General features: G+C 31.9%; 1 pseudogene; it reads right to left on the bottom strand.

The window, feature by feature from the left end:
- Nucleotides 1-10,662: 10,662 nt before the first annotated feature.
- Nucleotides 10,663-10,781, bottom strand: LOC112483545 (annotated as a pseudogene).
- Between the last annotated feature and the right edge of the window lie 2,684 nt (nucleotides 10,782-13,465).

The raw sequence follows: 13,465 nt of genomic DNA, 5'->3' as shown, positions 1-13,465 counted from the left end.
AGAAAGCAAAGGAAACCATCAACAAAATGAAAATACGACCTGCTGAATGGGACAAAATATTTTTAAATCAAAAATCTGATAAGGGGTTAATATCCAAAATATGTAAAGAACTCATACAACTCAATAGTAAAGCAAAAAACAAAACAAACAACAAAAAAACAAAGTGATTTAAAAATGGGCATTTTTCCAAAGAGAATATAGAAATGGCTAACAAGTACATGACAAAATACTCAATATCACTAATCATCAGGGAAACGCTAATCAAAACCACAATGAGATATTATCTCACATTTTTAGAACAGCTATTATCAACAAGAAATAATAAATATTGATGAGGATGTGGAGAAAAGAAAACCCTTGTGCACTGTTGGTGGGGGTATAAGTTGGTACTACCATTATGGAAAAAAAGTATGGAGTTTTCTCAAAAAGTTAAAAATATAACTATCAAATGATTCAGAAATTCTGCTTGTGATATTTATCTGAGGAAAATAAAAACACTAATTTGAAAAGATATATGCACTTCGTGTTTATTGCAGCATTATTTAAAATAGCCAACATATGGAGATAACCTAAGTGTCCATCAACAAATGAATGGATAAAAAAGATGTGGTATATATAAATAATGGAGTACTATTTAGCCATAAAAAATAATGCAATTTTGCCATTTGTGACGACATGGTTGGATCTTGAGGGCGTTATGCTATGTGAAATAAATCAGAGAATGACAAATATCATATGATTTCACTTACATGTGGAATCTAAAAAACAAAACAAAACAAAGCAAAAATTTAGCTCGTAGATACTGAGAATGAATTGGTGATTGCCAGAGTTGGGATTGGTGAAGTATGCAAAATAGACGAAGAGTTTCAAAAGGTACAAACTTCCAGTTATTAAATAAATCAAGGGAATGTAATGTACAGCCTGGTGACTATAGTTAATTATACTGTATTGCATATTTAAAAGTTATTAAGAGTAAATTTTGACAGTTCTCATCACAAGAAATACAAATTTTATAACTATGTATGGTGGCAGATGTTAACTAGACTTATTGTGGTTATCATTTCACAATATACACAAATATCAGATGATTACGTTGTACACCTGAAACTAGTATATGTCAACTGTATATCAATAAAAAATTGTCTAATTCTTCAAATTAAATGAATTTACTTCTATTTATAAAATATTATGGTTTAAACTACTTAACAATTATTTTCTGATTAAAATCCAATTCATTTTACTTCACAAGAATGTCATAAAAGAGCTACAACTTTAACCTAAGTAACTCAGTCTCATAACACAGAAAGCCTATAAATTTATATGATAGCCCTCAGATATTTTTATGTTCCTCTATCCTCTTTATCTCCCCCATCCCAACTTAAGATTTTGGTGAGAAAATATAAAAACAGGAAAAATTAATTTTAATATTGTTAAATTTAATTCACAATCTGATTGTTTCCCTGTAGATTAATTTTTCAAAGTAGCTAAGGATTTTGCCACTACTTTATATTTCTTAAGTCATTACCATGTTCTTTTCTTTTTTTATATTTCTACTGTTCATGCCTCAGCTTTCTAAGTACCTTGCTTTATTTCTTCCTAGTTACTCTAGTTACTCACAGCTTCTTTCACAAGAAACATTTGGCGGGCTGATACTACAACTCAGGCTTCTTTATTCAGAATCAAGTTTTTAAATTTTTTCTTCTCTAGTACATTAAAAACCATCAAAATGAGAAACATTTTAGGGCATTATTGCTATATAGTATATAATTAGCACTTCTGAAACCAATATGTAAAAGCTCAGTGCAAGTTGACCATTCCTTCTCAATCCAGCCCCCGTCACAGCCCCATTAAAGCTGACCTCTTTTGCAATACAACCCATGAGTTACAGGCTTTTTGTACTTTGTAATATGACTTATATTAAATGCACCTATGCTGTAGGATTTCTAGAAGAAATTTTATAATCTTGGAAAAACGTTTCTAGAAATTCCTTCACTATATATTCAGTTCATTAATGTTTATCAGATTTTCTCTTTGCTATGAAGTAAGGGTGTATCCATAAATAGAGGGAAATTGACAGAGCAAAGCTGCTTAGAAATGTTTCTCCTGTAGAATGAGCAAGAGTTAATTTAGAAAAAAAGGAGAATTTCCCAGCCCGGAAATAGCATGTACAAACACCTTGTGATGGGAGAGAGAAAAAAGGCCTGTGGGCTTGGAGTGCAGAAAGTGAGGCGTAGTGAATACTTTGTCAAATTATGTGGTAAAAAATTAGAGATTTCAGGTTTATTTCTGGTTCGTTAAGTATGTCTGAGAGAAATTGGGTTTCTGACTAGTCTTCCAGAGTATGGGGTGTCCACTGCTTTGCACAGTTTCAACAGTTTCAACAGTAACTCTGTCTTAATATGAGAGGCTGGTGACATGTAACTGATCCTGAGATGTTCCTGAGTATCACAGGGGTAGGAGTATTTAATTAGATATTAGTTGTTTTTTTTGTTTGTTTTTGTTTTACCAAATGTCTTGAGATTTATAAATAACATGAAGTTTCAATACCAGTAGGTAATAATAAATTGATTCTAGTGTTTCTTACACCTCAAAAGTAAATTAACGACAGCATTAGGCTGTAATTTAATTGTGTTGATATGGCACTGTTTCCTAAATATTTGCTAAATTTCATGGATATCCACCAGAAAAATAGAAAGCTAAGAATTAAAAAATTCAGAGGTTGTTTTTTCCCCTTCTCTCTTTTTAAATAACAAATACCAACATATTTACTTAATAACGTTTTCTGGGAACCACTAGGTAGGAAAGGGTATTCTGGGCCCTGGTGATAGAGCAGGGGCTAGGGCAGAGAAAATGCTGTGCATTCACAACCCCTTTACCTCTTTCTAAGCACAAAGACTGTATTTTTCACTTTTTCTTGCCGTTAAATTGTGAGCATGTGACTGAGTTCTGGCTGATTAGCTGTGAGTGTTGTTAACCCTTCCTTTCACCCTCCAGGCCTTTCTCCACTGCAATGGAACCATTGGAGTTTATGTGTTCATATGCCTAGATACAAGATTGAGGAGATCTCTCCACCATTGATATGTTAGTGTTTGTATTTTTTTATTGCTGTATAGCTGATCATATTGTGGATAGTACAGGAAAATCTTGGAAAAAATGTCTATTCTTATAGAGCTTACAGTCAATAGGAAGTTAAATAAACAAAGAATAGGTATTATATTACATAAATATAAGTACCAGGGGGAAAAAATGTAGTGAAGTGTAAAGAATGAAGAGTTAAATGGTAAGGAAAAAATAGCTAGAATTCATACATGAAGGGCAGATAAATAAGTGTCCACACTGTAAATATAATAAGCCTTACAGGTACCTTTAGCGTTCTTATCTACTCTGTAAGTTTTCTTCAGTGATTTCCTCCAATTCAAAGCTTTGATCCACACATATAAATGTCAGTATAACCATCCTGACAAAGACTTACATACTTTCTAAACATTTCCATGAATGTCTAGACTATTCTGCAAATTCAAAAAGTTTAATTCTGTGATCACCCTTTGCCAACCGAATCTGCTCTTCCTACTGTTATCCAGGCTAACTTAACTATAAACCTCTTTAGAAAACACACTAGCAACAGCATAAAACCATTCCCTCTGAATTTTAATATATTTTCTGATAATTTAAATTAAATTAAATTATGAGAAATGAAAAGCAATTTTCTGAAATGAGATCTGCTCTTCTAAATAGTAAATACTACTTCTGTCTCAAATATCTCAAATAGATATGTTATTTTTTATTTAATATTTTAATTTTCAATCACACTTGACATACAACATTATATTTGCTTCAGGTATACAACATAGTGATTAGACGTTTATATAAATTATGAAGTGATCACCCGATAAATTTACTACCCATCTGACACTATATATCCATAGTTATTATAATATTATTGACTATATTTCTTATGCTATACTTTACATTTCTATAACTATTTTGTAACTACCAATTTGTACTTCTTACTCACTCCCATTTTCACTCACTCCCAACCCCGCTCCCATCTGGTAACCATCAGTTTGTTCTCTGTACCTATGAGTTTGTTTCTGTTTTGTTTGTTTATTTTATTCTTTAGATTCCATAAGTAAATGAAATCACATGAAATTTGTCCTTCTCTGTCTGACTTACTCCACTCAGCACAATACTCTCTAGGTCCATCCATGTTTTGCAAATGACAAGATTTCATATTTTTATTATTTATTTGTTTATAATTATGACTGAGTAATAGTCCATTGTATATGTGTACCATCTCTTCTTCATCCATTCAACCATAGATGGACACACTGGTTGCCTCCATATCTTGACTATTGCAAATAATGCTGCATTGAACATATGGATGCACATGTCTCTTCAAAGTAGATTTTGGATTTTTTCGAATAAATACCAAGAAGTGGGATTACTGGGTCCTTCTTTGTCTCTTGTTATAATCTTTGTTTTAAAGTCTATTTTGTCTGGTATAAGTATTGCTACCTCAGCTGTTTTTTTCATTGCCATTTTCGACATATATTTTTCCATCTTTTTATTTTCAGTTTGTGTGTGTCTTTCCATCTGAAGTGAGTCTCTTGTAGGTGGTATATGTGTCTTATGTTCTTATCCATTCAGACAGCATTTCTTTTCATTGGAGCATTTAATTCCTTTTCATTTAAAGTAATTGTTCATAGATATGTAGTTATTTCCATTTTATTATTCATATTTTTGATATATATATTTTTTCTTCTTAAGTCCCTTCAACATTTCCTGTAATACTGGCTTAGTGGTGATAAACTCCTTTAGATTTTCTCGTCTGGAAAGCCCTTTTTTCTGTCCTTCGATTCTGTTGTAACTTAGCTGGGTAGAGTAATCTTGATTGTCGGTCCTTGCTTTTTATCACTTTGAATATTTTGTGCCAATGTCTTCTGGCCTACAAAGTTTCTGTTGAGAAATCAACTGACAGTATTATGGGAGCTCCCTTGGAGTTAACTAATTGCTTTCCTCTTACTGCTCTTAAGATTCTGTTTGTCTTTAAGCTTTGGCATTTTAATTATGATGTGTCTTGGCATTGGCCTCTTTAAATTCATCTTGTTTGAGACTCTCTGAGTTTCCTGATTGTATGTCTATTTCATTCACCAGGTTAAGAATGTTTTTCATCATTATCTCTTCAAATAGGTTGTCAATTTCTTGCTCTCTCTCTTCTTCTGGTACTCTTATGATATGAATGTTGTTACTCTTGTTATTGTTCCAAAGGCCCCTTACACTATCCTCATTTTTTTTGGATTCTTTTTTCTTGTTCCTGTCCTAATTGGGTGTTTTCTGCTACCTTATATTCTAAATCACTGATTAAATCCTCTGTTTTATTTAATCTGTTGATTACTCCTAAGGTGTTATTTATTTCAGTTACTGTATTCTTTATTTTTGACTGGTTCTTGTTAATGTTTTCTATCTCTATCTTTATGCTTTCTATCTTTTTGTTAAAATTCTCACTGAGATCATCTGCTAGTCCCCTAAATTCATTGAAGATCCTTATAACCAGTGTTTTGAACTCTGCGTCCGTTAGATTGCTTGTCTCCATTTCATTCAGTTCTTTTTCTGGAAATTATTCTGTTTTACATTTGAGACATGTTTCTTTGTCTCCCTATTTTGGCTGCCTCCCTGTGTTTGTTTCTATGCATTAGGTAGGACTCCTAAGTCTTCCAGTCTTAGTAGGGTGATTTTATGTCCTATATAGACATAAGTTTTTTATAGGTTGCTAAGTATTTCAGTTCACCTCTCTGACCTTCCACTTTTCATCTATAAAATAGAGAATTGAAATATATTATGTCTGAGAATGCTTCCAAATCTATCCTTCTATGAATTTGTGAGTATTCTTGGATACTGAATTGTGGAGTACCTAGCATGGGAATTGGGTTATGGTCTGCATTACCACACTGAACAAAATTGAACCCAACAGATGAAATATACTCAAATGCATCAGGTGATTTTTCAAGAAATCACATGACAGTACATTTACATTGCAATTACATATTTCAACATGTATATATACATATGAGACAAATCAATGAATACATTTATATTATTACAAGCTTTAAAATATATTTTATATGTATTATGGGCAATAGTTATTGAAGTACTTGCTAAATGCAATGCAATAATATATACACAGACATTACTCACTTTTGTAAACTCATATTAATAAATATACAATTCTTGAAGATATAAATGTTTATATAACAAAGCTAAATGAAAATAAGTATCATAAAATAGAATCTTTGATCAAGATTCAAAGAAGGAAGACATCTAATTAGAGATATTAGAAAAGATGTGAAGAATGATGATAGTATTTGAGATCAGATGTGAGGGGTGGGTAGTATTTTAACAAAAATAAACATCATGATTATTTGTGAGAGTGTGCAATGTATGAACATAGGTAAAGGAGAAGAAATGTATGGGACATGGTTGGGAGAGAGTGAGTGGATCACAGTGACTGAAAGTTTCTTCATTTTTAGGAGAATTTCTCATTTATTCATTGATTGCTTCAACAATATTGATTACCTATCAACTATGTGTCAACATTGGCAAGGCAAAAGACAGAAAAATCTTTTGCTGTCTAGTGGGTAATGACAGACATGGCTGAAAAAATTGTTCTTATTGTGGACAGTTGTGAATGCTGTGTTCCAAAGTTTGTATTCGATTAATAAGGAAATGAAGGGCCATTTATGATTTTGAACAGAGAAATGACATGACATAATTGAACTAATATGGAAATGTGAGGAAGAGTTAAGAAGGGGTGAATGTAAGTAAAGAAACATATATAATTATCCTCATAACTTCCTAATGCTCTTATAATGTTAAATACAATGTAAATGCTTAAATCCATGTTGAATCTTACATATGGTATTTGACATTTTTAACCTTATTTTCTCTTGAAACTCTCTTCTCTTGATTTATGTTAACACTTTCTGACTGATCTTTGATCTCTTTATTAATTCTCAATTTTCAAAAGGAATATATAGACCAAAGTGTCCTCTCCCCTTCCCGGAGTCCCATAGTTGATAATTGTCTCTCTTATCTTATTGCACACACTTTCCCATGGTTTAACAACCACCTGTAAGCCTGTCCTCCAGAAGGTAGATTTATCTTTAGTTTGTTCTGAGCTCCAGACATATTTCCAACTGCTATTGCCCACCTTCACTCAGATATGCCTCAGTGATCTCAAATTTAATAATCACAAAGTTAATCCATGAGCCTTGCTCTCTAGTGAATAGTTCTTGTCCTAGAGTCCTTAAGTATCTTTTATTTTGGTGATATCACATTCACCTCACCACTCAAGTTGGAAATCTGAAAGTCACCTTAGGTTCTGTTTTATCTTTGACTCTTCTAAATCCAATTGGTTCATAAATCTAATTATTTTTGTCTTTCAAGTATCCTTGGGGAAAGCAGCTTCTCTTCATGAATTAGCTTATTAGTTGAGACTGTAAGGACTCTAGATTCAAAATTCATATGCCAGATGTGTCATTTACTACTAATGTGATTCTGGACAAACAAAAACTTAAGTTCCATTTTCTAATCTTAAAATGGAGGTAACTCTAACCCTAACCCTAACCTTACTTGCTTCATGCAGCTGTTGTAGTGGAGAAAGAAGGTAGATATGATGTACATGTTGATAATACATGGTGTATATTTAGCAGATATTAGTCATTACTAATGTTATCATTATTATTACTGCTTCCCCAAAGCCTTAATTTATGTTCTTATCATCATACACCCTATATTACAGCAATAGTCTTAAAATTAGTCCCCTTATCCCCAAACTCAGCTCCTTCCTTCTGCCTTCCAGAAAACTCTCAGTATGATATCTCTAAAACCTGATTACAACCCCATAACTGAAAGGATAAAGTTTAATGAGCTTTACTATGGTTTTTACTTTTAAACTTCTCTGATACTCCCTCCGTTTACCTCTACCACACTATGACTTAAGCCTCCAGCAACAAAGCAATTTAAAAAAGTAGACCCACCCCTTCACATCTAGCTGTTGCAATGGCTTGTTTCTGTCTTTGAGCTGACACTCTTACTTCTCTGTCTATCCGGAAATTTTCTATTCATTTCTTAAAAGCTTGTACAAATTTCAGATTCTCTGAAAAGCCTTCCTTGTGACCTAAAGACAAAATTAATTTACTCTCTCTTCTCCATTTCCATATCTTGAATACACTGATATTATTTTATACATTTTAGTGTGTTGTTATTATTTCTTTACAATGTCTATTTCCTTAATTAGAATTTAGATTCCTTGTCCCAGGATTGGAACATGTACTTGAATTTGTAATTCAAGGCTTTTACTTTATTTAGATTTATAAATGTATATTGAAATGAAATGAAGCTTCTTTAGTATTCTAGGTGTAATAATCAGGGATTGAATTATTTTATGTTACCACTATAATTTTGATTATCAAGCTAGCACTTTGGGATACACTGGGAAGTATCAGTAGGTCATAGTTCCAATCAATAAAGAGTTTACATTCTGAATCATTTTTCAAAATACACACACACTCGCACACAAACACACATACCCACAATCCTGCTTTCAGTACATGTATTATGTTACTTAATCTTCATAAAAAGTTGCCGGAGCCAGCCGGCTGAGATGAACAGCACCTGAGAGGGAGAGTGAGGATTAAAGAAAAGACAGAGACAAGAGATAGAGTTGGGAGGGCGTACAGTGAATACTGCAGCCCCGAGTTTATTTAGAACACACTACTTATAGCATTGCAATGAGAAAACAGCAGTCAAGACCCAAGGTCAGCCAAATTACTTATCCTGCAAAACAATGAAGTTCTCACAACTCAGAGCTCTCTGCTCCACAATCAAACTCCCTTCTTGGAAAATACTGAGTGCTTAAAATAGTTTAGTGCCATTTATCTCAGAGCTCGCCAAGTTAGCTCAGCTCCCAACAAAAAGTCTTCTAATTTAAGTCTTGTTATCCCCATTTGATCAAGTAGGAAATTAACATAGAGAAAGCTTAAGTCATCTGCCCAGGTTACATTGTCAGTAAGTGGCAGGACTGGGTTTGAATCCAGATAGTCTGACTATAGGGCCAGCAATATTCATTACTATTCTACATTCCCTTCTAAATATAAACATTTAAGAACTAAATCTTAATACAAAGCAACATAATAGAACAAGTGCCAAATTATGCTAAAATGGTCATCAGCTCTATAGTATAGGTATTGATTTTGACCACAAAGTTTGATTAATTAGATATACAAATAATATTCTAGGTAGAAAAGGTAAAGTATTCCTTTTTGCTCAATATTGCACACTAAGGTGCTTCATAAATATATGGAGATTTAATCTACCACAGTGTATATGAAGTGACTTTTAGAAAACCTAAATATCAGTAATGATTTGTTTTAATAATATTTGTCTTCCTTCAATACTCATATTTTACCTTATTATAAAAACTTTTATTTGGAGCCACTTCTAAAAGATTAAATTGTACATTTTAACCTCATTTTATGTATGAACACTGTATAATAATTTATATACAGTTTTTTGTAACTTTTGTAATATCTGTATTTTAGCCAATATCTGGTTATAGTAGATTATCCATTGATGATGAACTAATCACATCAGTATGTTTTAACATTTCCTGGATCCTATTCAAATTTCATATGAGTTCAATATTCCAAATTAGCATTATTACTCCTAAAAAAACCCAAAATATTCATAGAATAAATGCAGTCAAATTTAACTTACTTTTAAACTCCTGAGAGCTTTAAATGAATACCCTTAAGGTAAGAATCAGAGCCAAAAAATCATTACAAGGATGATACCCTTGAGTGGTATATAACACCATATGAAAGAAATTGAGTTGGTAGAAGCTCAAGAAATGTAGAAGATGATCATTTCTCTTAGGCCTCTTTTGTTTACTTCTCTAAAAATGTTCCTTGAAGTATAACTTCCTTTGGAGGATAATTGTAAGACCTTAGAAAAAATTTAATATCTTTCAGACTTTTAAAGTCAATATTAATCCATGTTTACTTCAACAAAACTATTGACCCCCAGGCCCATTAGTGAGTTAAAATAAGCAAATATTATACCTAAGAATATGATGTGCTTTAATCATTAAGAAAAAGTGAATATTAAATTGATAATAATCAATCAATACATCATTCTCCTAGTAAGCGATATTTTAATATTCAACAGATTCTTGACCTAAACAGAACAGATTTTATTAGCTCCTTTTAAAATATGTAAAAATTAAAATGTTTTAATTATAGGAATGTTTGTGGGTTTTTCCTAAGCTTGGTATCGAGAACTGAAAGAGGTATATGAGTCCAGTTTTTCCACAAACCAGCAGTGTGACGCTAAGCTACCTACCTCATATTTCTGAGCCTTATTTTATCTATCTAAAAATATTGGGAAACACGCAAAATGGTCACTCCAGTTTGTTTTATATCTAACATTTTACAATTTTAAGTGAAATTAATATCGTTCGATTATCAAACTATATTCTTTTAAGTCACAACAGTAGAAACAAAAAAGAAATAAGCACTTTTTTTTTTTAAGGCAAGGCAACCTTTGGTTGACCTCACAGATTGCAAAGACCTTGTCAGCTTTCAATCCCTTATTTTTTATTTTTTATGCCTACAGCACCTGGTCTTCCTATATGGTCTCCCATAGAAGTACTAACCAGGCCCAACCCTGCTTAGCTTCCGAGATCAGACAGGATCAAGCTTGTTCAGGGTAGCATGGCTGTAGACTTCTGAAATGAGCACTTTTATGGAACATTCTTTTATTGCTAAAAAACCCCATTAGGATACTACTAATTAAAATGCTGTTTCACATTTATAAAAACTCAAAGTACATATTTATAAAAGCTTCTCATATATAAAAACTCAAAAGAAATACAAATACTATTGTGTACCTGTGACAGTTTACCTGTGCAATAAATGATCTAATTACATGGATTTTGATTGTTGTATTTTGTTTGCTGTATACCTAGAAATGAAGCGATGTTCTTTTCCCACAAACTGTATCTTATAAACAATCTTAGTTTATATTATAATTATCAAATTTAATTACTTAAAATGACATGGGGCAATATGAAAATTAATATTTATTGATCACTTATAGGCACTATAATTTCCATATCATATATTTTCACTTCAATTTAATAGTAATAATAGCTTTGGAATTCATATTATCATTAGAAATTTTCAGAGTTTATGTAACTTGCTCAACTACAAAAAAAACTGTAAATGGTAAAATCAGGTTTCAGATCCTAGGAAGTAACACACCTAACTATGAAACCATTTAGCTTTATTGCTGGAAAGACCACTGTTAGAAATATCTAGGACTTACCATCTATGTAGCTGTGGGCAAATAAACATATTTTTGAGCACAGAATTCTTCGGCTTAGCAGATAGTATCCAATTCATAGAATCTTTGTCATTGCGTGATCGTCAGTTTTATAATCTCATAAATGAAATGATTTAATGTGTATAAAGATGCAGCTGCTGTATGGCATATAAAAATTGCTTGATATAATGCTTAATGTTAGTAAATTATTAAGTATTACTAAAATTACTAAAATTGTGATAGTAAAAAACCATTTATATTATCATAATTTCAAAGTTCATGCTTTTTAAAAATTTAAACACTGCTTCAAATTAAAAGAAAAATGCATTCTCTTTTACCTACAAAACTATTTTCCATCCTTCACTCAGTCCCACACAAAAAGAGAAAATGGGTCTAAATTTTTATATTTATTCTTTGCCTTGTAATCAGTCTTGAGCAAGTCATCAGCCCCATAAGTACTTGGCAAGTTTATTCTTTAAGACGAGAAAATTATATTTTCCATCTCGTACAGAAATTCTAAGGTTAAATAATACCCTATTCTCTGATATCCTCAGATAATTCATTTACATAGTCAGCACATATTAGATACCATTTGCTATTAGGTACTCTTTTATTGTCAGAGTATTTTAACATGAGAATTTGATAGTGAAAAATTAATTATGTTCTTCTTCATTTGAGATCCCTTGGGCCTAATAGAATCCAGAAAACAGCGTTCCAGTACCATACCAATGGAAGATATTGGTGAGCTCATCATCTCTGCTCCTGAGAGCATAAACAACTCTGCCTTACAATGAGCTTTGCTTGTTTGTCAGCTTAATGAAATATATATTAGAAATGAAATAACAAACTTGTATTTTCATTAAAAACATAGTGCATGTGTGTTTGTACATGTCATTATTTTTTTAACTTTATTTTCTTTGTTTATTTCTTTAATGATTTGTTTTCTTGTCACCATGGTGTTATATAATTTTACCTGAAATTTTAAGTAGGAGATTAACAGATAATATCCTGTGGAGATGGCTGGAAGACAGGTTGAGTGAAAGTTTCCTGTTTTATAAAACCAAAGTAGGCAAGAGTAGACAGGTCGAGAAATAAAATTTATAGAGCATCTACTATGGATTGAGCTAAGTTTTTAAAAAGATCTTTCAAGTGTGATTTTAAATAATTTATGTATTTTTTTTTGCCATAATATCCTCATCTGTAAAATGGGGATTTTATGTTTCATGGCATTTTATGAGAATAAAATTAATACAGTGTGTAGAGCAATGCTTGATTCAGAGTAAAGATAAATCAAATAGTAACAACAAAAATAACTATAATAATAATTTGGCCTTATAACAATTTTTGAGATAGATATTATTTATCCTTATTTTACAGAAAAAAGAAACTGAGGCTTGTTTATATATGTATATACATACATACACATTTACATATATAAGTATATCTAGTTTTGATTTTTAAAACAAAATAAGAGTACTTTTATTAACAGAGATATTTCATTATTCTCTTTTAAAATGTTTCCTTCTCCCTTGCCCATCTATGACATCTATGAATACGGTAACTTTCATAGCATGAGTTTCTTTTGAGAATAGGCTACAAAATGAACTGTCTTTAAGAAATAGTGGTATTTATATAGGCTAAAAGCACTGAAAATTTCTGCTAACTTGAGGAGACTAGAGTTAGGGTTAGTTTTAAATCCACATTTCCAAGGGCAAAGTGACCCATGGTGGGCTGAATAAGACCTAAAGAAAATTAGCTGGGCAATGTCAGATCCCTTTGTCTCCAAATCTTTTCTCTAACAGTGAATTTCTCTTCTCTATGAAATAAAATGTTATCTTTACTCTTCTGCCTCTTTAAAATCTATTCTCAAGATGTAGTGAGGAGAAATAGGATGAGATGTATACATTGTGAAGCTTGATAAAGCTGCTCTCCAGTTCTTTATAGAAGTAGATAACTGCCTGCTTTAACCCACTGGTGTATCTCAGACAGTAATATTTTAGATTCTGCCTGGCCACAGGTCGGTGAAAGTATTCTGTAAATTTATAAAGACTTCTGAAAGCTACTTCCTGTCAACTTTTGAAATCAG

Source organism: Pteropus alecto, unplaced genomic scaffold, assembly GCF_000325575.1.
Source record: "Pteropus alecto unplaced genomic scaffold, ASM32557v1 scaffold46, whole genome shotgun sequence".
Taxonomy (NCBI): Eukaryota; Metazoa; Chordata; class Mammalia; order Chiroptera; family Pteropodidae; genus Pteropus; species Pteropus alecto.
Note: the sequence above shows the minus strand (reverse complement) of the source record. Positions and strands in the feature narration are given on the sequence as shown.